This window comes from Egretta garzetta, unplaced genomic scaffold (assembly GCF_000687185.1).
Source record: "Egretta garzetta isolate BGI_Z169 unplaced genomic scaffold, ASM68718v1 scaffold15, whole genome shotgun sequence".
Classification (NCBI taxonomy): Eukaryota; Metazoa; Chordata; class Aves; order Pelecaniformes; family Ardeidae; genus Egretta; species Egretta garzetta.
This window is the reverse complement of record NW_009259798.1, coordinates 2,963,608-2,975,666: the sequence shown is the minus strand read 5'-3', so window position 1 is coordinate 2,975,666 and position 12,059 is coordinate 2,963,608.

Below are 12,059 nucleotides of genomic sequence, written 5' to 3'. Positions count from 1 at the left end.
GAATGAGTTGTTCCATCACCTTTCCAGGGACGGAGGTGAGACTAACTGGCCTGTAATTCCCTGTGTCCTCCTTCTTGCCCTTTTTGAAAACTGGAGTGACATTGGCTATCCTCAAGTCCTCAGGCACCTCTCCTGTTCTCCAGGACCTTTCATAGATGATGGAGAGTGGCTCAGCAATGATGTCTGCCATCTCCCTCAGCACTCGCGGGTGCATTCCATCAGGACCCATGGATTTCATGTATTTAGCTTGTGAATACTATCATTATGTCCATACAATGTCCCCAACAACCAAAAGCCTGGCAGATAAGGAATTTATATCCTTTCTAAATTCAGTAGTTGTAAACACTGGTGTTGGGCATGATACAGCATGAAGTATCCTGTGCTATCTCCATCCAGATCTGCTTAAAAACAAAAACAAAAGCAGAAACAAAAAAACCCACACCCTCACCTTCTCTTCTGTTGCCTAGCTAGGAAGGTGTGAATCCTACTCACCACAGCTTTTAATACTGAAGCTTCCCAGGCACTTAATGTTCCTCTTCAGCTCAGGCCTGGAAGTGCCTTTGTCTTGGCAGACCTCTGCACCACAATGCCTCTATTGTCATGTGCTCCCAAGCCCAAAACGGATTCTAGAAATGAGACAATCTCCTCTCTGTCATCTTTAAGTATTTCACAGGCATGCTCTGAATGCAACCAGACAGAGTGGGTCCCACATAAAACAGATCTCTGTCTTCAGTTCTGTTTGCTCAAGTCAGCTCCTCCTTCCCATGCAACAATATCACCACACTGACACAAAGAGGTGCGTAATAAAGGCAGAACTGGGAGACAGAAGGAATGGCAGTTAACACATGTTAGTGACACCTCATGCAGCAATACTGAAAGGGATTATCACACCAAGAGGCTTAAAAGCATCTTAAGAGTCTGTACTGGTAAGAACAGAGGACCGGTATTATCAGTTTTGGACAAACAAATACAGTAAGTACAAATACAGGAACATCTTCAATAAAAGCAGTATCTCCAATAAAAACACACATGTTTAATAAAAGCCTTCTCCTGTTCTCCTTGTCCTACTTCCCCTACCATCAGTGGAAAATCTTACTCTTTCCTCTGTATTTCTCTGAATGGTAGCTAATCAGAGAATATCCCTGAGACCGAGCATTCAGTTTGACAGTCTTACTTATGAATATGTTTCTCAGATGCTGAAACCCCACTGAGAATTGTATTTCAGAATGAGTCATATTTCATCACAGTTTGTTAATTTAGTTATTCGTTTCCATTGAGGGATTGTCTTATAGAACACGTCAATGGAAGCCTTATTGTTTCCAAAAGAATATTATGTCATCTTCATGCAGTTCAGATCCAGCGCCTGCAGCTGCCTTCTGTTTAAGACTTGTTTCATTTAAGTTTATAACATTCTGAGAGACTTAATTCCCATTCATAGCTGCTTGGATCTAGGTCTTTAGTTTTATTATTGATGTGATGCAGCACAAGTTATCCCTCTAAAAGCTGTTCTCAGCTGAATGGTTAAGCAAAACATCAATCCGGCCCCGGGGCTCAAAGCTAATCTTTCAGCTCATTACATTTTAAAGATTGCAAACAGTCAGAAGGCCTGGAATTTATGTAACTTGGGTTATATACAGTAAAAGCATGTAAAAGTTATATAACTTAATGTTGATATCAGATGTTGAAAAATAATAGGTATATCAGACACGGGAACATAACAAAAATGTCTCAGAGGAGTACTTAAGGTTATCCTTTGACTAAACACACACAAAGAGCAATGTATTTTCACATATAATTAATTCTCTCACCATTTCAAAATGAAATGCATATTTTTCCACTATTTAACTTTTATAATAGCATTCTCATAAGTACTTTAATAATACTCTCAAATCTTTGCAAGTTTAAATTGAGTTTACGAACAGGTTAATTAATTTTACTGTCCTCATTATGGGAACATCAAAGTTCCTATTTACATGGGCTGTTAATAACTTGGCTGCAGAAGAATATTACAACTAACACCAAGATTTTGTCGTAGAAATATCTAAGGAAGTGCACCGTAAGAAAGATTTCTAAGTAGAAAGGTAAAAATTATGCCAATTCAAAAACAAGATCAAAAATCACATTCCCATGCCTTTGGTTTTACCTCTTAGGACACTTTGTAAGGTATGCACTCAGTGAATAGAATTGCCCTATCGAAATAATTCAGAATTTCTGTATTTAATTAAGAATAGATACCTCTTCTTTAAGGTATGAGACAGATGAAGAAATTTCTGTGTGGTCCTTCAGGCTGGAAGCCAAGGAAGGAGGAATTAAGGAAGCCAAGTGAGAAGTTCCTAGGCATTCTTTCTGACCTGAAACTCCTAACTTAAAATCACAGCCCGACACCCTCTGTGCTTAGAAAAGTATAGAATTTTGAAAAGCACTTTCTTTTTTTCTTCTTCATCAGCTGTATCTTTTAGAAATTAACTCCTGCCAGGCTGTGGTGTACCACTGTGGCCTTTTTCCCACCAAAACTGCCTCCCCAATGCACCAGCTGCTGCCAGTCAGTGGAATGCTCAAGCCACCACTTTCAAAAAAGCCACAAGAGTTGGCATACACCTCAGAGGCAGTACAGCACTGTTATCTCTCCTGTGCTAGGCATGCACTTGGCCTGGTATAGCTCATGCCCCAGCAAACAGGCTATCACACTTATACTTGGGTTGCTCCATGCCGCCTGAGTCCCAAGCACACAGGAAAAAGCAACAGGAGGCTGGGAAAGAGAGGAGTCTGAAGGCCATTGCTCGAGGTGGATGAAGAAATCATAATATATTTACCCCAGTAAATATAATTCCTTACTTTTTTTTTTTTTCATTTCTCAGATGACACTAATACAGTCATTTATTCCATTGAACTTTGAGCTCTTAACAAGAGCTAAATTAAGACTATCATCCCTCCAGGATCCCTACCTCCTCAGTCGAAAGTAAAGGCTTCTACAGAGAGCAGTTCAACCCAGCTAAAATCCAAATCAATTCCCCAGATCCTGCCACTATATTAAGATCTATTACCACAGAGCCCCTTCTTCTGGAACAGGAAGCCTTCTGCTTCAGTGAGACCACTCCTAACAATACCCAGTGAAGGATTCAGTAACGGATGTTGTGGCTCTCAAGGCTTCCAGCATTTTTCTGGCTGTTTGCCATTGTGTTCACCTACTCACAAACAGAAAGCACCAAAAGTTTCATTTAAAATATGATTCTCAAAGAACCCTTTATTCCCCGGATAGCCATGGACAAAACGCATCTCAGTCTTTAAAAGTGTATCAGCAAATCTGCCCACTGAAGTCAGCCTCATGGAAAACAGATTTCTAACCTCCTACTTACATTAAAATCAGTTTCAAAGGGATTAGAAGCAGTTCTTCAATCATTTAGATCTTTTTAGATACCTGGGGAGGAGAAGAGTTTTGGACTTATGACCTGACTCTATTCCCATTGAAGTTAATGGGAGTTTTGCCATTAATTTCCAGAGGAAGAGGATGAGGCCCCAAACTTTTGAGAAAATGATGCAGTAGTGCTTAATGGATCATGCAGACCTCCTCAGTTGAAAATACCTTTGTGGTTCCAAGTTTCCATCTACCTTTCCTGGATAAACATGGATATTTAGTTCTCTATTTCAAATTGTTTCCAACATTTACAACACAGTCATATTCCCTTTTTGTCTTCTGTTAAAAAAAGAAATACTTAGCATGTTCCATGATGTTAGGAAATGCCAAGGAATCATTCCAGCAAGTAAAATTTCATACATCTAGCTGGCTAGGAAGAATAAATAATGACCTTTTCCACATGCCAGCAAATATAAAACGTTCATATTTCCACAGGCACAAGCTTAATGGCCATCTGAGATGTCTGATTCATTTATGATTTAAGCACTGTTTATAGGAGTTGACCAAAGAATTTACTTGATATCACTGAGGAATGCAAAACACATGAGTAAATTATACAATGCAGATAACCACATGCAACTCAACAAAAGTGAAATAAAGCACATTTACACTAAAAAAGTAAACTTTTGCATGCACACCCCCTTCTGTGCAATCATGCAGTCCCAGCCTCCATCACTTCAAAGCAATTCTGCAGTTTTTCAGTTAACATATTACAATATTACATTGGAAGCCTGAATCTAACTTATGCCTCTTGTTTTCTTGATATTACTCCCTTTCCACCACTCTCCATGTCTCTGTGTTGTGTCTGTTTACTATACGGCTGCTACTGAGTGCAGACCTCATCTCATGCCATAACTCCTGTTTATATGAGGAGCACTAGTCACTTGTCCAAAACAGACATCAAAAGCCATTTGAGATTGCTTGCTTGTCTGGCAGATGCTGCAGAAGGGTGTGGATCTCCACTGTTCATGTGCCGTATTTGTCAAACTTCAGCAGATGGCACTAAATACTCCATCTATGCACGGGAAACAATGGACAATCTAGGTTTCTATGCTAAACCGGACATTTAAGCTCTTTCAATGTACCTACAGGGCCTCACTCCACTCAACATTGGTACCTCCAATGACAGATTAATCACAGCTATTTTAGATGGTTATCAATGGGTGCAATGAGTTAACATCTGGAAGTGTCCATCTCTCTCCAGTGTCTATGGTTACATTTAAATTAATAAAGTCATTAAGGCTAGTGTACACAGTCAACCTCTGGCATGCAATTGTCCATACTGCTTAACTGTTAGCATGGTCCCTGGTGTAGTTTTGACCTGGGTCAACTAGCACTCTCCAAAACAAAGTCTGGACATATTTCAGGAGCTAGCCAGGGACTCTTCCCAATACTGACAAAATAATGGGCCTGTCTCATTTTATTTACTGGAATAGATGTAGCTTACATAACTAGCTTAGATGATGTATTTATAATTACAGCATGGCCCTAGACTAGGTGAGATGAATTCCATCCAGTATGACTGAAATGTTCATAGCTGGCCAGTGACTGCAGACGTTCTACCAAGGACAAGAACTTTGGTCCCGCAGTCCCAGATAGAGTCAACAGTTACTACTTCAAATCTCGTCTGACCCTAAAATGGCTGTGATAGCATTTTTCAGTCTTACTTCGAATTGGCCCTTTGCACTAACTGCTATACAAACAAGATCTAACAGCAAACATCTAAAATACACTGAATGAAGTTAAGAATATGAAAAGTTGAGGGGAAGGATAGGATATAATTTGATATAGTATGTATCAGCAACAGCATGGTCATTTGAGTTAAGCAGTATACGTGTTATAGAATCACAGAATGGTTTCCATTGGAAGGGACCTTTAATATCATCTAGTTCCCACCCCCCTGCCATGGGCAGGGACACCTTCCACTAGACCAGGTTGCTCAAAGCCCCAACCAACCTGACCTTGAACACCTCCAGGGATGGGGCATCCACAGCTTCTCTGGGCAACCCGTTCCAGTGTCTCACCACCCTCACTGTAAAAAATTTCTTCCTTATACCTAATCTAAATCTATCCTCTTTCAGTTTAAAGCCATTGCCCTTTGTTCTGTCACTACAGGCCCTGGTAAAAAGGCTCCATCATTCTTGTAAGCCCCCTTTAAGTACTGAAAGGCTGCAACAAGATCTTCCAGGAGCTTTCTTTTCTCTAGGTTGAACAACTTCCACTCTCCCATCCTTTCTTCACAGAAATGTTCCAGCTCTCTGACCATTTTCATGGCCCTCCTCTGCACCCACTCTAACAGGTCCATGTCTTCCTTGTACTGGGGATTACATTTTGAAATATTTGTCAATTCATCCTTTCAGGGTTGTCCAGTACTGATATACAATTTCACCCTAAAATAGCTATGCCATGCTACATACCAGACACACTACCACGATGCATAAACAGGCATGCCATGATTAAGACATTTTCCTGAGTACTTCAGCTGGCTGCTGGAAGTTAGGCAGGATGAATGAAGGTTGCTGTGACTAAAGGAAAATTTTCTTATTTGTTCTTATATTAAAGATTGTCATGCAATGTGATAGGCAGCATGTAAAAACAACACGAGGAATGTGTTTTCCTTTACAGTCTCTCACACTAGCCATAAATACATTATTTCCTCCGTAGTGACTTCTCAAAGGCATTAGGCAATCTGGATGTAATTCATTTGACCTATATTTTGCAGGGTTGTATTCTCCTGTGTTCCTGCTTTGCTGTAAAGGGACTGCATAAAGAGCATCCCAGAACACAGGCAGACTTCAGAAGGAAATTTTTTCAAAGCAGTAAGCTGGCTGCTTATTATGGCCTATTATGTGGAACGTAGTCAAAAGGTACAAACAATCTGAGCGTCTAGCCTCAGTTAAGTGAAGAGTGGGACTTGTTTCATGGTCAAATACTTAGACTCCCTGGAACAATTTGTTTGATTCCTGGAAGAGCTGACTTGGACACTGAGATTTCCAAGGTTCCACTGGATGCTGTGGAACTCACTGTGGGAGCGGCCGCAGCCTGCTAGCCAAAAAATTAAAAACCTGAGGTCCTCTTACTTGTGGTAAACTTTACACACTGTGGCAGGTTTCACATGACTCAAATGAGTCATGACCTATGGCCAAAGCAGTACTTGTAGTCAGTGGTACAAAGCATGTCATTGTGGTTATTTGGCTACTTCTCTCATCCCAGCTAGAGCTGTAGGTAAAAGCTCTTGATGATTAGTTATAAAATACACTTTAAGATCGCCTGGGATAAAAAAAAGTTCTGAAGTGATGCAACGTTAGCAGACATTGGTACAAAGTGTCCCACAAACTTCACATGGGTTTTAGCTCAGGTCCTGCAGGGACATACTTTACTAAGTGGGCAGGGAAAGTAGGCAGTCAGGAGGTGATTATCATCTTTACATAAGCCTCACCTCTGACTGCTGGGAGTAAGAATTCCAGCTGGGAATGTTCAAGCCACTGTCTGTGTTGAAGTTATGTCATCAATAATGTAGCTCTTGGCTGGAGTAATTTCAAATAATAAAAGTTTCTGTAGTTTGTAAAACTGGGGTTTGAATACATAGAAGGCAGTCTAACATCTCAGTGTTGCTCTCCAAACATCATCTTTCACTCTAAAACAGTGTTAAGGGCCAAATTCTCTGTGTGGCTTCAACCCAGACTCTTAACACTGCAGCTGTAAGTTCTGCACAGGGTGAGTAGCCGTCTAAATATACTGGTCTTGAGGATTGTACAGTTTAATTCACAGGCAACCCAGCAAGGAATGGCAATGGACCAGCACAAAGAGTCATATACAAGCCAGAACATTTCATTTGTTTCTTTTTTTAAAAATGTCAGGAGGGCTATTTGGGGGTTTTATTAGAAGGGCAGCTGGAAGAAAAAATGCATCAGGTGAAATTAAAAAGAGCAGAATGAGGCTTCATAATGCCTCATAATTCATAGTAAAGTTTAAACCAAGCAGAGAAGCAACATGTGATAAGTCTCAGAGTCACTTGTGGGAAAAATAGAGAGCCAAAGAAAGCATAAGAGGGTGCTCTCCCTGCCCTGTAGGAGCAGCAGCACCCTAAAACTGTCACTTCCTTGGGGTTATTGTGCTCAGCTACCAGTGCAGCTGCAGCATGTACAACCACTGTTCTAACTTTCTGAAGTTACAAGCAAATGTAGCACACTGTGGCTCATAACCTATTGCACATTGGCTTTGGAGAGGTGAGATGCATTTTGTTAATCACAGGTGGGATGCAGTCTTCCTAATTTAAGCTAGGGATCTAAACCAAACAGTGCTAGGGCATGGGCATGAACGATGGAATCCAGACATCCACACTCCCTGTTTGTTGGCATCACTCTGGCACATTTTCACGCAATTAGTGGTCTTCTGGGCATGATTTGGGCCCTGGCACGCACCAGGGACCCCTCCAGTAGGCGAGGTGTTATTTCAGTGGAGAGAGGAAAAGGAGTGAGGGACTCTAACAATGTGGGCAAGGCTATTTTGTGCTACGTGGCCTCAGGGCTGGAGAACAGGCCCTTGCTCTGCTCAGTTTATTAGCCTGGGTCTTGTCTTAGACACCCAAACTAGCACAGAGGTTCTCACTCTGTCTAGAGGCGTTTAAAGCATCCAGCTCTCCGCATGTGGGGAATTTGCAGTATTCTGGAGTTCAGTATTTCACTGGGCACCTATTCAGATAAGATAGCGAGGTCCACACCTTGATTTTCTAGAGCTCAGGAGCACCACAGGGTGTCTGCAATTCCTTCCACCTCTCTACCAGCATGTAGTATTTCCAGCAGAAACCAGTGTATGGTGGTCTGATAACATCAATGTGTTCTTAATAGCAGTGATATTAATTAATGACTTATTAAGTATTCCCAGCATAGAAGAACATGTTCAACAATATAATCTTTTCTTTGAATTAATTATTATAATAAAGCTGAAGATTTTCTTAACTCAGAGCAAATTACTTGAACAAACTGTAGCATGCAGACTAACATTTTAATTGAATGAGTAATTCAAGGCAGCGAAAAACAGCATTGCTTACATTTAGGGAGCCATGGCGTTATCATTTCTTAAACCTTCAGAGTCAAACTCACTTCTAACATATTCTGTACTTTGCTTCTGACTTTTCAAAAGATTCTCAAAAGACTGAAGAATTTCTGGTTTTAATATAGGAGGCACGAATACAAACAACAGTTCTTTTTTTAAAAATCATTTGTATGTTCTACCACCCACCATAAACTTCTCTTGGCACCAAACACACCTCTGAGCTTGTCTCAGCGTTAATCCTGCTTATAGCCATGAGCATCGCTTTTGACAGCTTTTCAGCCCCCATTTATCAGCAGCAACAACTGAAATTGTCTGGCTTAGGACACCTCTCCTAGCAGCAGCAGTCCTCTTGGTCAGACCAATAGATTGGGAAGTGTTACTCCCCATATGCAAACCATGTAGCATCCACCATGTAGCATCCACCTATACAGGAGGCTTTCAGTGGGTTTAGTGGAATCTGAGCACCCTGAAGGAAATATCCAGATGACATTGTTCAGTACCCGCTTTGTCATTCAGACAAATTTTCATTACAGGAGATGTTGTTAATCCTGTTTGTAAGGTAGTAAACAAGATATTTCAAATCTTGAATATTTTTCACAGAGCCATTCTGCGATCCAGTTCTTCCTGTGACATGCTTGAATTCAGCCATGGGAATCACTCAGACCTTGTGAAACTCAACACTTAAGGAAAAGTCTTATGCCACTTTGGCATAAGGCAGCTATGGGAGCTTGAAAGAGGCAGAGGCAGTGCTGGAGATCTCTGTTAGCTAGTTGATGGTTCATAACAATCTGTCCCACCCCTTGAGACTCAAAGTGGTGCCCCTATACCTGCTGGAAAACAGCAGTATTTATCATTCAGAGAGATGATGGCAGCCCTGGCAGGCAGGCATGCAGTATCTAGCATGTCTGTAGCTCTTTGAGAAAAGAGAGTAGAATAAGAAATCTTCGGAGGCTGTTTTGATAGCAAATTTTAGGCACTGATGAGTGCAAACCAAATAAAACAGAGAGGAAATGAAGTCTATGTGACAGATATCTGTCACACTACTTAATACAGTGCTAGATGCTTCAGTGGTAAAGACAGATTAATTCTAACTCACATATCCAAAGAAGTGTTGGGCATCCATTCTGTTCCTGGGTATTAGACTGACAACCTTTCCCAGCCTCCCAGGCTGACCTTGAGACAGCCCTGGGATAGGAAGGGCTAGGCACAAAGTAATTCAAGCTGCTTTTGCTTTTGCACATAGTGAAAGCCCCTGATTCACTTCAGCAGCATCATTCAATCCTGAGACCACAATCAGGAGTGGATACTTTCCACATACAGACACAAAATGGAAGGTAGTTGTAAGCAGTGTGGTAGTCAGAAACCTCTAACCTATTCCACATCTGGGGGAGATTAAAAGAGAATGTGCTGAGATGTCTTTTTATTTCCTCCTTAGGAAAAATATCCCATCACACATAAAAAAGTTATTAATTGTCTGCAGGTTGGCTAAAAGTCATGTCAATTAAAGTAATAATAGCTTTGGTGTTCGGACAGTTATAACCAGGTTCCAAAGTTAACAGCCCATTGTAAAAAAGAGAGAAGTTCTCACCTTTCTAGGTCTTCTCATTTGAATCTAACTACAGAGAAGTTAAGGCTATGAAATAATGGTTTGAGCTATGAAAAACGTCTTTCCAGTAACAGTTCAGAAGAGAACCCAAAAACTCCAGCTCTGCTTCACAGTCCTCTGGTGTTAGACACAAACCCGCCCGTGGCCCCACTGCTCAGCCTGTCTCACAGGGGAGAGCGAGAAGGAACCTTGTCAGCTATTATTGATTATTAATTTATTGTCATATTTTATTGTAGTACTCCTGCTCCATGACAGATAAACTGTGTCAGGCAATTTATAGGTCTTTTGAACTTCCAGGCTAAAGTGACAGTGGCTATTAAATAGTGAACTGTTGTAAAAGAAGCTGAGGCCCCATAAAAGGAGTAAAATGGGATGAAAGGTGTCTCCACAGATCTTCATCTCATCTCCCACAGACTTATATTAGTCCACGGATTTTTGATTAATAGCTCATTACGGGGTGGGGTAGAATTCTAGGAGGAAATTAAAACCTGTGACACTTGCCAAAACCAGCAGACATAATCTCCTTCTTCTGGGGACAGGTAAACAAGCATTTGGTGATGAATCAGTACGGTAATTAAGCATTGACCTTAACTACCTTTATACTGACAATCCACAGTTATGTGAGGTGAAATCTGAGAGATCTTGAGCTTTCCGTTAAAAGTTATCAGTCTTCCAAGAAATTTTCTGGGCCAGATTAAATAAATTAAATTCTTTTCCTTTGCACATGCATGTCTGGGGGAGAAAAAAAAAATTTAAATTGCAGGTACATTTCATGTCACTTTGATACTCAAGTCAACGCTATTTAAGGATATTCAGCACATTACATTCCATCAGCTGCGTGGGTGCAAAGGAGATATTGGCAGAATGAATTCTTCAGGAAAAAGATGTGTTACTTTATTTCATTTTTTAAAGGAAGAGTCAAAAGGGTTTTGGTCGAGTTGGGTTTTTTGGTTGCTTTTTTTTAAGTTTTAAAATAAAACAGCTGGATATTTCACTTTTTTGCATTAAAAAAAAAAAAAAAAAAAAAAAAGAGACCGACCAGCCACAGTTTTTACTTAGCTCAAATTCATTAATAGTTTCAGTTCATATGAAACTGCATTTTTGAAAAATCTACCATTTGGTCTCCGAATTTGTCTTCTTGTAATCAAATATATAGGCTCAAAAACACAACATCCAGCTGTCTTAGTGCATTCATTTCTTAAAAACAGTGGATGTGAAATTAAGTTTATAGAATTATAGCCTAAGAAAGGGAGGCAGAATCAGAGTCCCACTCAAAGGGGACTCTGGTGGAGCTTAGGTGTGGCTAAATCCAATCTTAGTCTCAGATTTGGACAATGGATTATGTGTAATGGAAGAAATACAAAAAGCAAGGAAGACCTTCACATTGAGTCACGAGGTTTAGAGTTTAGAAAGCAAGGGGGTCTACTCTGAATCTCATGACTCATCAGGAGGATCTTCCTTACTCTTTGCATCCCTGGTCTCTCTGTGAATCATTCTAACTCAAATATAACTCAATTTTCCTTTGGATGGTTCTTCCATGCAGTAATTAATAGGGTGAACCTTGCCATCAAACTTTGTTAAGTAGCACTTTTTCAACATCATATTAAAACCCCTTTTGCTAATACCTTTGACAGTGATTCCTTAAGCAGTCTATAAATCACTCTATTCACCACACAGCACTGTATCCTGTTTTCAGCTTCCTAGTAGCCGGCATAGTGCTGTGTTTTGGACTTAGTACTAGAAGAATGCTGATAACACACTGATGGTTTAGTTGTTGCTGAGCAGTGCTTACACCAGTCAAGGACTTTTCAGCTTCCCCTGCTCTGCCAGGGGCACAAGAAGCTGGGAGGGGGCACAACCAGGACAGCTGACCCCAGCTGGCCAAAGGGCTATTCCAGACCGTATGATGCCATGCTCACTATATAAACTGGGGGGGAGTTGGCCGGGGGGCAACGATCGTTGCTCGGGGACTGGCGGGGC